At 34.3% G+C, this 14,458-nt stretch overlaps 1 long non-coding RNA gene across 1 annotated transcript in view; it reads left to right on the plus strand.

Moving 5' to 3' along the window:
* The window catches only part of LOC120355081, a 60,919-nt gene that overhangs the window by 35,674 nt on the left and 10,787 nt on the right, over positions 1 to 14,458 (plus strand). The gene's annotated exons all lie outside the window — the stretch shown is intronic.

Consider the following 14,458-nt stretch of genomic DNA (forward strand, 5'->3'; position numbering starts at 1 on the left):
GGATTTCAATAATAATTGTACAAGCTCATTCCCAGCCTTTAAGAACCACATATTAGTCTAGAATTACGATTCTCAAATATGTAATTGCAAAGATTGAATTGACTGGGAGTATGGCTTTTGTTATCATTTGCTGTTCTTATTGTTCACGCAACTTTCTTCGAATTGATTCCTCAGATTATTCCATACAATTCAATTTGATCCCTCTAATCCATACCAATCCCCGATCATGGAAACCAATTTTGAATCATATTCTCAATCGGAACCTTTGTAAATTGATATTCTGGAAGTTTGTAGTTTATCAGTTAATTCACTTAAACAGGAAGCTGATCAGATCTCTCGGATTTTGAATTTGGCGCGCTACCTGGTAATGGTTTTCAGCTATTTTTATGGTTCCTGATGGAAAAACATTTTTGTTTCTCTCGGTATTTGATAGGTGGTTGTATTATACCTATATTCGATTTTGATTTACGAGTTTATTATGATAGTGGTCTGAGTTTAGAGAAGGTTATAAGTTTTAAAATTTCGCAAGCTACTAGTTTTACTGATGATTACATTTATTTACAAGATTTCCATCAACTATTACTCACATATTTCGTTCACAAGACTGCATCCATTCAGGTCCTGAATTTTACTATTTCCAGTTACAGACTTACAGTGTTAGAAGATTATTACACACACATCGATTTCTACTCGTCCAATTTTTTGCCGTCCCCATAAATTCTATTAGATTGAACATAGCTTGATAAAGGCATGATGTTGTCCATTCAATCTGGTAGAATTATAAGAACGGCAAAAAATCGATGTGTTTGTGTAACTGGCTTATTTAATATTTATCCCTGGTTCAATCACAGTACTTCCAAGTTATGTTTTCCCATTATTTCAATTATTATCGTATATCATAAATCATTACATTTTGGGGTCACATTTGCCACTCTATTCATTGCCTCGTCAAGGATAACGTTAACTACTGATACATATTTTCAAGACTCTGCAGGAGGGGAACCATGTCGAATTGCTATCTCCATAATCGTAATGTTAATTGGGATTCCATATAACTCGGTTGATTTTCATCCGAACGTTCCGGTCAATATCTCATTTCGAAGGTTTGTTAATTCTCTATTCAAGTTGCGAGGTGAAAAATTAATATTTCTTGAGAAAACATTTATATTGCTCTATTAAGTGGGAAACTTTTATGATTTTTTCCTGGCGTTTTTGATGAATACTTTGGAAATTTATCTTGCAACATGAATTAGTTTTGATGATTCTGTTGAAATCAATGTTTTCATAAAAATCTTCACATCCGTACGGTTTTTAATTGGAATCTAGCGAAGGAATTTATCGTTTGCAAGCCACTGAAAAATGGAGGTGACAGACCCTCACACGCACGCACAAGCGGTGCGTGACCGCCTTCAGTTGACTGAAGGCGACCGGTTTTGGGCTCAGTTTTCCTGTAAACAATAGTTCTTACATTATCCACTCCCTTTTGAACGTTATACGCAGAAAGAGTTCATGAGTAAAGGGATCTTGACCTGAGAGAGGACAAAATATAATCAGTTTACAGAATGTTCTGAAAAAAGGTGCCCATAAATCAGGGCGTGATTCCTCACATCAAAAAAATGAAAAAGTTATAATTAACATAGGTCCGAAAATGCTTAGTTACCAAGTGATAGAGGGTGGAAGATTTCGTCTGAATTTCTGTGCCTCTGCTGAACCGATCCCTACGGATATTTGTTGGCTGTTAATTAAGATGTACAATTCAGCGTACTTTATGTAAAATGAACTGAAAAATTCAATAAAACCGTTTCCAGACCTGTAGCTACAATAATTTTTAAGATATGTAGTAGATACAAACTAAGAGAACTGGGAAGCTTTTTTGCTCGAAATCCCCTCCCCCCTCTCAACCCTCGAACATCCCGCCTCCCCTTCCCCTCGCCCGCAGGGTGGGGGGTGTTCTAAAAATAGATTTCCCCCATCACTCTCTCTCACTCTCTCCCTCTCCTTCTCCTTCTCCCTCTCCCTCACCCTCTCTCTCTCTTATCTTATCTTATCTAATCTAATCTTATCTTATCAAATCTAATCTTATCTTATCTAATCTAATCTAATCTTCCCCTCCCCTCAGTGAGGACGAGGGGGATGAAGAAGGAGAGAGTGATCTCTCTCTCTCTCTCAGTGAGGGAAAAAATCATTTCCCTGTGAGGGGAGTGAGGGAAAATATAATTTCCCTGTGAGGGGAGTGAGGGAAAAAATAATTTCCCTTCGAGGGAAAAATTCTCTACTGACAGATTAAAGTGAATCCATTCTCAAATTCTCTACTGTCAAATTAAAGTGAATCCATATTACTACATCTAATAATCTAATGCTGTCAAATTAAAGTGAATCCATATTTCTACATCTAATAACTTATACTGTCAAATTAAAGTGAATGCTAGATGAGGGGAAAAAATCCCTTTAAGAGGGAAAAATTCCCTTGGTGACAGATTGAAGTGAATCCTTTTTGCTATACTGTACTAGTGAATCCTTCACTCTACATCTATACTGACAGATTGAAGTGAATCCTTCACTTTACATCTATGCTGTCTTTGTTACTGCAAACCAATCAAAAGGAAAACAGTCGAAACCCCAATTGGCTTGCGGGTCTGCTTCAATTGAGAATTCATTGAAACTTGTACAATCAAAATTCCCACTCATTTTTGATCTTATTAGCTTGAGTGATTAGAGGTAAGTGACAAGTGTGTGTCTTTGTGTCCTTAATGAAAGTACATTGCGTGCTACGCCCCCCACTTTCCTTATCAACATGTTGATGGTATTAACTTAATGGATACGATAAGAACACGTGCTACGCTCCCCCACTTTCCTTATCATGATGATGACAAACACTTAATGGGTAGCGCAAGCCAGCGCTCGGCTCAAGGTTTTAGAGAGAGAAATTGCAATACGCCCCTCGTTTCTCTGTCTCTCACAAGCAGCAGTCGGAGATTGCGCAACTCACCTGTCTAGCCAGATGGCACAGCTCTCTCCTTCTTTTACTTACTCCATCTCTTACTGGCACCCTTCCTTCTAAATTCCTTTTTTGCTATTCTCCATTACGAAAGGCGAGTGAAGCAAGAATACAGACAACGACTAACTAAGTTCCATTTTGATCGACCGTTCCTATACTGTCAGATTAAAGTGAAACCATATGCTTCTCTCTGCGCAGCGATCTTTGCGTTACAAAAGGCTAGAGAAGGAGAATTCAAACAACACCTTTCTAAACTCTCCTTTGATCGAGTGAACTCTACTGCCAGATTAAAGTGAAACCATGATCTGCACTCTGATCTTTGCAGCTACGTGTTACACCACTTACCAGTCTTTTTGAGATTTTATGTTTTCGGAGTTAATACGACCCCTTTGTACTGTGCTAACCCCATTTTAGTTGTAATTATTTCGGCTACCTGATTTTCTGTAAGGTTGTGTTCTTTAGCCTCTATCCAGTTCATATGAAAAGAAACCCGGGTATATATGAAGACACGATATCATGTGCTATCCTGTGTATGAATAAATTAAGATAATCTATGAATGGAGCCGAACACTGAAGTCTCATGACAGTGACCTCTTCCGAATTTTTAATTCCCTCAGCTATTTCATCACGAACGCTTTTCACAATGACTTCCATCTCGTTTTTCTTAATAAAATCTCCAATATCATTTTTAGTTGCATACTTTTCTGCAATTTGATTAATCAGAATAGCAATGGCATCTTTTGTAATGAATTGTTCAATACTGTTCCTAATATTAGCTTTTATTGCACTCGCCATTTCAGATAATCGTTTTTCAAACTCTTCCTTTGTTAATGAAGAACTAGTCAATTTCTGCAAAGTAGATTCTAAATATTGCTTATCAATTGGCGATGGCTGTGTTTCATTTACTTTAGTAAAAATTTCTGTACTAAGCTGTTTTAATATAGTATTGAGATAGTTTCTGTCCAGCACCTCCAAATTCTTAATTTTATCTGATATGGCTTCTAATTTCTCATCTAAATAAGCTTTATCAACTTTATCGTTGTTAATACTCACCAACTGGGATGAAAAGCTGTCTGTTAAAGTTTTCACTTCTCCTAGAGCAGATTCTAAAGTTAGAGTTCTCTCTGCAATAGCTTTATCAATATTAGCACTAAAATTTTGTAATGTACTTAGAATATGTTCTCTTTCAATTATGCTCACTCCAATACTCTTAGTATTTTCCGAAACGAGTTTGGTTATTTGCAAATCTAAATAAAATTTCACAGCTTCGCTGATTCCTTGTTGATTCATCGATTCGATTATTTTCTGCGTTATCGAGTCAATATCACACGTAAGATTAGCAACAGCAACCCCAGCACTAGGTGTATCAATTCGACCGAATCGATGCAGAGTCATCGTAACACTAAACAATTAGTTTTGCTTCTTTTAGCTCTTCAATTATAGACGCGATCTCAACATCATGTCCAGTGTTGCCAGAAGCTTTTGAGGAATAGAGTGAATTTAATCTTTCCACTAATTCATCAAAATTATCAAAGTATTGATAAATTCTATCATGAGAATTATTTTTTGCAAATTTCAATAAACCTCATCCCTTCTTTTTACTAATTTTTTTACTGGGAAATAACTTCTGAATCATTTGCAATTTAATTCCCTGATTTCGTTTAACATACCCTCTTCGATCTAAATGTATGCCTGTAAGTGTTAAGATTTCTTTATACTTATCCAGATCTCTCTGATTATAAAGATTCAAATTCGGTCTTGAACTGAATAATAACTCAAGTGGACCATATGTTGAACGAAATCTTTCATTATTAATATCTAAATAACCATCGTCGAATATTACTTGCTGATTTCCAATATAATACACGTCATCTTTATTATTGTATGAAATTCCATAACTAATTGAATTATTCTATTTTTCCGCATGAAACGTTTTTAGATATTGTGACAGCACATCATCGTTTTCACTAGAACCAAGTAAACTGTTTTCAAATTTAGTTGAGCTTAAAAGATTGTCTGTTGAACTCTCATAGCTTTTATCATAACTTGACTGTTCATCACCAATCTCCATACTCTCCTCTTTTGCCTCTTCCTTTATTACACCAGAGTGAGAACTAGATTTGTTTTTTCCCAGTTCAATTATGGGCTCTATCAACAGTGAGAGCGTTTTCCTATTGTATACCTCCAATCGTTTTTCAAAATTAACTGAGCTCTCATGCTTGTCGCTGATTACTTTTCTCAATTTCTTAATCTTTTCGATTAAACAAACGTTCTTTCTATTCAGCTTCCTGCTGCGTGTTTTAGTCAACATGACTGCACAAAGAATTAATCTCTACTGAACGGTAAGAAACGTATCGAATGAATCTCGCTACTTGCCGCTATTAATTCCACACTCGGTCATAATAGTTACAAAATTATGAGGTTCACGATTCCAAACTTTATGACAAAGTTTAACGAAATCTTTATAAGAAATATCTCCTCCAACATGATCTCTGTGAATTAATTTCAGACTCAATAAATCTATCTTGAAGATTATAATCATATTTGCATTGTCCCTAGTGAAATGTTTCTGTGTAGCTCCATAACTCTGAATTAAATATGCAGTGTCAATATTACGATGTCGTCCCATAGTAAAATATTCTCTTATTTGAGGTAGGTTACATGATTAAGTTTGAAGTCATCGAATATTACTAAAGAATATTGTGATATTTTGTTTGGGTGAGGTATAGATTCACAATTGCTGTTTATATGAAATTCAACATCTTTCATTTTTGAAAAGACTTTTCTCAAAAACAAGTACTTATCTTGATACTCGCTTTTTGTATGCAAGTATATAGTTTTAAATCTCAACCCATTCTTTGAAAAAATTAAATTTAATAGCAAATTGGTTTTGCCACACCCTGAAGAGCCTATTATAAGGATCCTCGCATTATGAGGTAACAACTTACCATTTTTACACCATGTTGGCATTTCTTTCTCTCTTATAACATTGTCGAAATTCACTATCAAAATCATGTTAGACATGTGTGCAGCATGTGATCTGATAAGGAACTAATCATTTTTCGTAAGTTATCAGTGAGGGAGAGGAGGAGTCGGCTTATCACAGCGGCTTCGCTCGCTCCCCCACTGATAGCTCACTTCAACATATCGTTCCCTCTCTTTCCCGCACCCTCTTGAATTCATCTGTTCCCTTAGCAAATTACGAATCTTTGGATTAAAATGAGAAGCGTTTTTTGAAGGATAAAGAGCTGTATATATTTACACCAAATCTTATTTACACTGAATGTATTACAATAGATTATTTTTCATCTAATAGTTGACTACTACTAATATAACTAGGCGTTGAAAATCCTATCCACTTAACATACAATCCTTTTTTGTCACGCTTTAATATTTTTTCAATCAGATATACTTCTCTCTCCGATTCGTTTAATTCTGTTTTTTTAATTTCTTCCCCATAAAACCTACCACTAATTACTTCTCCGTAAAACCTACCACTAATTACTTCTCCGTTTAGATCTCGCAAGCTATATGTTACAGGCTGAGAAGGAAATATAGAATGGATTACAAAATATTCTGCACTCCAATTTATGTTATAAGATTTATCGAAAAGAACTCTTTTTTCGAGATTCGTACAACATCTCCTAGCTTAAATTTCGGTTTTGAATTTTGCAATTTATATCGTCTATTGAATGCAGAATTCAAAGACATTAAAACATGATTACAATCTTTCTTCCTCACATCTTTAGGTTTCATTCTAATGGATGAATGCGTTGTTGCATTATAATTACGAACCAAACTGTCTAGCGCTGATATCCAGTTTTTGGTTCCACGCTCAGTTAAATATCTATAAATTTTTGCTTTAATTGTTCTATTATACCTTTCAACTATGGAGGCTTTCTTATCGGTAAAAACATGATAATGTTTAATACTGTATCTATCTAATAACGCTTCAACTTTTGAATTAAAGAATTCTGTTCCCTGATCTGATTGATACAACTTAACTCCCTTATTTTTAGAAATAATTGGCTTGAGCGCATCAAATACAGATTGACTTGACTTGTCTTTTAATGGTACACAATATGCGAATTTTGAAAAACAATCAATAACAGCTAAGATATACCTATAACCTTTATTAAAACGTGATAAACTGGTCATCTCAATGAGATCGGCTTGAAGCAAGTCTTTTTCACTTTTCAACTCATATTTGCGAGTGGGATAGTTAACGCGTGGTACACTATGAAGTTTTAATGCTATCTTAGATCTAATAATATTCATATTTACAACTCGAAATCAGTGGTGTTGGATGCCTGTCATAGCACATACTGAGCAATCAGTTCACAGTTGGCACTCTATAATGTCCGAAAGGTAAAGTGTCAACACCGTTCTCAGCAATATATCTCTTATTGTCATAAGGACTCAAACAGATTTTTCTGCTTACCAATTTTCCAAGCTTACCAATGTTGCTTTTTTAATGTTAAACTCTTTCCTTGATATAAAATTCGATTTCTCGCTATTACTGATAAATGCTGAATTCAATCTTTCCTGAAAATCTCTGTTTTCATATACTAGTTCTGGAAAAATACTTTTGATTATTTCTACTGTTGTATTTAAATTTTCCAAGCTTACCAATGTTGCTTTTTCAATGTTAAACTCTTTCCTTGATATAAAATTCGATTTCTCTTCCTATTACTGATAAATGCTGAATTCAATCTATCCTGAAAATCTCTGTTTTCATATACTAGTTCTGGAAAAATACTTTTGATTGTTTCTACTGTTGTATTTAAATTTTCCAAGCTTACCAATGTTGCTTTTTCAATGTTAAACTCTTTCCTTGATATAAAATTCGATTTCTCACTATTACTGATAAATGCTGAATTCAATCTATCCTGAAAATCTCTGTTTTCATATACTAGTTCTGGAAAAATACTTTTGATTGTTTCTACTGTTGTATTTAAATTTTCCAAGCTTACCAATGTTGCTTTTTCAATGTTAAACTCTTTCCTTGATATGAAATTCGATTTCTCGCTATTACTGATAAATGCTGAATTCAATCTATCCTGAAAATCTCTGTTTTCATATACTAGTTCTGGAAAAATACTTTTGATTGTTTCTACTGTTGTATTCGAATTTTCCAAGCTTACCAATGTTGCTTTTTCAATGTTAAACTCTTTCCTTGATATAAAATTTTTTTATTATTGGTAGGTTACTTTTTTGAAGATCATCAAATATAACTAAGCTATCATATCACTTGATTTAATAAACTTAACTCTACTTAATTTAGAAAATACTTTATCCAGAAATATGTATTTATCCTGTTTCGAACTTTTACTGAATAGATATAGATGACTGAAACTAAGTCCATCAGTATTAAAAATTAAATTCAATACTAGATTCGATTTTCCACATCCTGATGGACCTACAATTAATGCTCTAACATTGCTAGGAAATAAACTTCCATGTTTATTTTTATTCTCCTGTTCAGTGGAACAAGAACTAATAACCAATTCATCAAAGTCGACAATAGCTAATCCATTTTTTTTTTTTTTTTTGAAATATCTTTCTCTTCTACCATAATATTCTACGTTGTTAGTATGAAGACTTCCTTACTACTGTTCAATCAATTATATGTGTACATACTTAATCAGACTAAACCGGCTTCATATATTATTCTAACTTACACATACCTTTACAACTAGAGTAGCTTGGTTTAATTCAATAAATCAACATAGAATGAGAAACATTATACAGTATTTATTTTCGATAATTCTTTACATAATTCAAGTATATAGTTTACATTCATTGAATATGGTATGCAATAATCAAAAATTTGTACAATATCGTCTTTATTTTTCAAACTTTTGTCAATAGTTATAATAATTTTGCATTTATTTATTCATAACTTACAACTAATACATTTATTCCTTGAACCTCTACAAGTATTACTATTATTATTACAATTAATTTTCACATTCAAAGCTTTTAGTATTTAATAGTTTTATTCTCTCCTCAATTAACGAGTTCATCATGATTTCTGTAAAAAAGTTAAAGTTATAGTTTGTACAACATTGCTGATTCGCCACACATTTTCATAATTTCAAATGTAAATCTTACACTATCAATGTTTTTATCTGTTAACCTATCATCAATGAAATAATACATTTGAATATTCAACCAACCTAATGAATTACAATAGCAGAATTCAGGAATTTCCTTTAATTCACATCTTCGATGTCTATCAACTATATTCTTATTTATAATATAACATACGCTTATATGTTCTGACTTCTGTTCTTCACTTTTACCAGGTTTTATAAATGTTAAATATTCCTCAAACGTTAGTCCTTCTTTTCCGAAATTATTCAATTCTAATATTGTTTTGTCAATAAGTTTGAAATAACAACATCTATATTTTTTATCGATTTTATTCGAAAAATAGTTCTTATCAAATGAAATTGAATCCATCTCCAATCTGAAATTAAACATAATATGCTATCAATCTTGTTCTAGCCCACTCTCATCTGAACAATAAGAAAAAAAATTCCAGATAAGTTCATTTAATTGTTCTTTTGTTAAATGTTTATTTTTTTCTGTTATACATTTTTTAATTTTATCGATAGACTCTTTAAGATGTGCACAATCACATCTCCATGAATCGGGGCAATCTTTCCCCCTGTAAGCATCATATGATGTACCGTATAAATCACAAACTGAAATATGATTATAGTTATCACTATGCCAAACTCCTAATTTTTCATAGTCTCTCACAAATGTTAGATATTTCATATTTGTCCATCCTTTTTCTGCTAACTGGTTCAATAATTGCTGATGCGTCTCCTATAGTTCAGTTAGTTCACAACGATAACTTGGTATTCTTGGCATTTTTTCCAAAGAAACAGAATCATATTTACGTAATTCATTAAAATGTCTATTTATAATATATACTGAGCTTATATATTCATCAAATGATTCCATTCGAGAGGTCATATCTGAAAACATATTAAACTATAAGTTGGAATGATCAGCGTATATAATCAATTGTAGAATATTTACTTAGTTAGTAATTGACTCTTATCTATCCAAGAGGGTTCACTAAAACTGACCCACTTTACGAGATAACGCTTTCCAACTTTCTTTAATATTCTCTCTACAAGATAAACTTGCATTTCATCTGAAGTTAACTCTGATTTCTTCAATTCTTGTTCATAAAATTTACCTAAGATTTTTTCATTATTTAAATCTTCCAATTCATAAGTAGGTGGAATGCTTGCATGAACTGATATAACTTTATAGAGCTCTGGACTCCAATTAATTGTATAAGATTTATCGAATATAGCTCTTTGTTTACTAATTCTCACTATATCATTGATTTTGAAGCATGGTTTGATTATCTTTTTACCCTTTAAAGCTTTCAATTTACATTTATTCAACTCGTTAAGAATTTGACGTTCATGTTTCTTTCTTACCTGAGAAGGCTTTAACTTTATAACAGAATGTACTGTATTATTATAATCTTTAACAATTTTATCTAACGAGCCAATCCATCTTGATGATCCAGTGTCTATTGCAAATATATTATGGAAAATCCATTTGAAAAAGTAATACATTTACCGTTTTGTTTATATGAAGAGTGTGAGAAAGAAGAGCGGGGGTTGGATGTTCCGGATATAGCGTATTGTGAAGATGAGGTAAAATCGCATGCATGCAGTATATTGTAGAAAGTTTTCCATCCTCCGAGGACAGAAACTGTGCTCTGAGGACAAAAACTGTGCTCCGAGGACAAAAACTGTCCTCCGAGGACAAAAATTGTCCTCCGAGGACAAAAAAATTGTCCTCAAAGGATAAAATTAAAGTAAAAATGAACTTACATGTGTTGATTTGACGAAATGACAGCTATCTCCTCAGCTATGCTTCTCTCAGCTCAGGTAGCTCCTCGACTGTGGTTGTCTCAGCTCAGATATCGTCTCAGCTTAGCTAGCTCCTCGGCTATGCTTCTCTCGATGCAGGTATGTTTCCCTCACGAGAGCACAACTGCTTATGAGACCGGAAACCGAGTTGTGAGGTGAGAAAATGCTGTGAAAAACAATGAAATATTTAATAACTGCAACCAAATATTAGAAATCAATAAGTAAGTGTTATTCCAAAAATATCAGAATGTAACGGATTATACTTACTTACAATCAAATGTCAGCGTTGTGCTTCTGGTAAACCTCTGGGGAGTTGAGTACAGCATGCTCCAATTGCACACGCCCCCTTGTATGCTCTCTCTCACTCGTACAAGCCTGCAACAGACAGAGAAAGGACTTGGTATAAAATCAGTTGCCTCAGAGGAAAATCACCATTTACATTAGAGAAGAGATAAGTGAACTAATATACCCTACGTGAACTTCTCCCTAATCATCATCTACACAATGGATTCATCATTATCTTCAAGCTTCATCATACCAGACAGCCCACCAACAGAGCAGCAGCTCAACTACTGGCAGCAGCAGCAGCAGCAGAAGCAGCAGCAGAAAGCTCACAGCTCGGCTGCCACCTCCGCTGCCACGGCTGCCGCCTCCGCTGTCTCCGCCGCCTCCTCCTTCGCCTCACCCCTGAAGAGACAGGGAATCTTCATTCAACGAGAGAGGGTGAAAAGATCGTGATTCTGGACAGTCCTCTGCCACAATCTACACCGGCTACCTGGGCGCCGCAACGAGTGGTGGTGTCAACTCAACCCAGCAAGCAGCCAGTGAAGAGGAGGCTAGTTTTCGAGGACGAGGCCGTGCTCACTCAATCAAAGGTTAGCTTGAAGAAATATTATTATTGTATTAACATGTAATGTGCACAAAATCTTTATAAAATGTGAATTAGTTTTTTTAAAACTAATTTCCAATGAATAAAATCTTTTGTGCAGATTACAAGTCTATGTTTATTTGAATAAATTGAACTATGAAATTACTAATTCTTATACCATGAGCAAAGTCAAGACTGAGCTTGACTTCTAATTGTGCTATCAAAACAATCTGAACACAGATAAATTTTCATGATGGTTGCATTGAAATTTGGATAAAAATTCAAAATAAACATGTTTTAGTAATTTCGATAACAAATTCGAATATGTTGCATGAAAGATTATACTGAAACAATTCAATTATCTACCAATTTGAATTGAGTTATGTTAAAGTAATCGGAGAATTTCCGAGTTATTACTTATATATTACTTACTATATCAAATTACTGATTCGAATAATACATTGTTATTTGAATTATGAAAAATCCGATCACATGCATAAACTGTTCATAATATTTCATGTGAAACAAAATTATTGTTGATAAAAATGTCCATGTAATGAACTGAAATATTGATTCGAATAATACATTGTTATTTGAAATATGAAAAATCCGATCACATGCATAAACTGTTTATAATATTTTGTGTGAAACAAAATTATTGTTGATAAAAATGTGCATGTAATGAACTGAAATATTGATTCGAATAATACATTGTTATTTGAATTATGAAAAATCCGATCACATGCATAAACTGTTTATAATATTTCGTGTGAAACAAAATTATTGTTGATAATAATGTGCATGTAATGAACTGAAATATTTTTCGAGTCAATTATCTAGCAATTTGAATTGAGTTATGTTAAAGTAATCGGAGAATTTCCGAGTTATTACTTACTTTCAGTTTTGAGTAGTGAATCTGTTGAGCAAGTTCTCTCAACCTGAAACAAATAAGAGTCTAATGAAATATTTTTCAACAGAAACGTGTGCCGGAAGAGGACGAGGACAGCTCGATCGTGCCTCTCTTGAGGGAGGAGGGGGAAGTGGAGACAGAGGATGAGGACGAGATGCAATCGGAGAAGTTCCTGAGATTGTTGAATAGCCGCACCGAGAAGCCATGGACGCCTCTCCGCGAGTTGGAAGAGGGCTTGCCATATCCAATATGTGACATGAGAGAGGCATTCAACCAGCACGGGCGGCGAATTGTGCTCAAAATCCGGGTACCCGGACTACGTACAGATGTTTATCTTCCAGAAAGATTTACCCGGATTTTGTGCACAAAAGACATTGAAAATTTTAAATTGAAGTGCAAAACCTTATCTCTGTTTGTAAAGCATGTTAATGCTTTTATGACTGACATAAAAATTGTTAAATGCTAAATTAGCATTTAGCATTTTTTATGTCACTGACCATCTAGCATTAACATGCTTTACATGTTAATATGTATATATGTATGTGTCAGTAGTGTAGTGTTCAATAAATAGTTTTTTTGTTATTCTATAAAAATTGTTCTCAATTCTCACCTGTTATACACAGTTCACTAGAAGTAGTAGTAAAACACGTACACAACCAGATGTTCAGTCACCACTATGCAGCTTGCACTTTTATTATGATGAGTGCTGTGAAATGAATGTCTTTTTATAGCTTGTTGTACGCACGCACAAGGGCGAGCGTCAGACACAGCAGGCAGTCGCTCACTCAGTCAAGGCCGATTTCCTTGTTGTGAAAGGTTGGGCATTGCTCCCTCACATCTGTTTTGGCACGCGCCCATATCTGTATGGGCAGAACACTTCCTCCTTTCAAATTGTGTTTGCCTTTTCAGATTTGCTATTTGAAAAGAATAGCAAATCTGAAAAGGTGAATTCGATGGTGCGTTGAAAGGTAATGAAAAATGGTATGTAGGAGAAAGCAAACTCCAAGGAAACAAGGCAGAGGTATCTTAAGCTCTGCTGCCAGAGTACTTAAGGGGGCAGCGGGTGCTGCTACAGGTTTTACTTCAACTATTTTAAATAAATTGATCGATATTACACCTGTGGAGATCCCAATAGCCCCTGGCTACCAGTATTGTGGCCCTGGCACCAAACTTGAAAAGCGATTAGCAAGAGGTGACCCGGGAATTAACAAACTTGACCAGGCTTGTAAGGCACACGATATAGCATATTCACAAAATAGTGATAATGCAAATCGATCAAAAACTGACAGAGCACTAGCGAAAGCGGCGTGGGAGATTTTTAAAAATCCGAAAACTCCCCTTGCTGAGAGAGGACTCAGCTACCTAGTTACAAACGTGATGAAAGCTAAAAATTACTTTGGTGGTTCTTTGAGAAAGAAGATGAAGAAGAAGAAAGTGAAAAGGAAAAGTTATAGTAATGATATTAGGCGCAAAGCTATAGCTCAGTTGAAACAACATATTGCAGGAAAAGGGTATTTTTTGAAACCTTATCCACCAATTAGTGGGGGCAGAATTTTAATTCCACCCCCACCCCCACCATCATATGGTGTGAGTTTATTCCCTCAAGTTAAGAAACGTAGAACAACAACAAAGAAGAGTAGGAAGAAGACAAAGAAGAGTAGGAAGAAGTAAAAGACATGAATATTGAAGGAGAATTGAGTAATTATGATTTGATTGATTGGTCGAAATTATTATAGATTCGTTTAAAAGGAATATATATGCTAGATGCATTACCC

The sequence above is a fragment of the Nilaparvata lugens genome, chromosome X (genome assembly GCF_014356525.2).
Source record: "Nilaparvata lugens isolate BPH chromosome X, ASM1435652v1, whole genome shotgun sequence".
NCBI classification, from domain to species: Eukaryota; Metazoa; Arthropoda; class Insecta; order Hemiptera; family Delphacidae; genus Nilaparvata; species Nilaparvata lugens.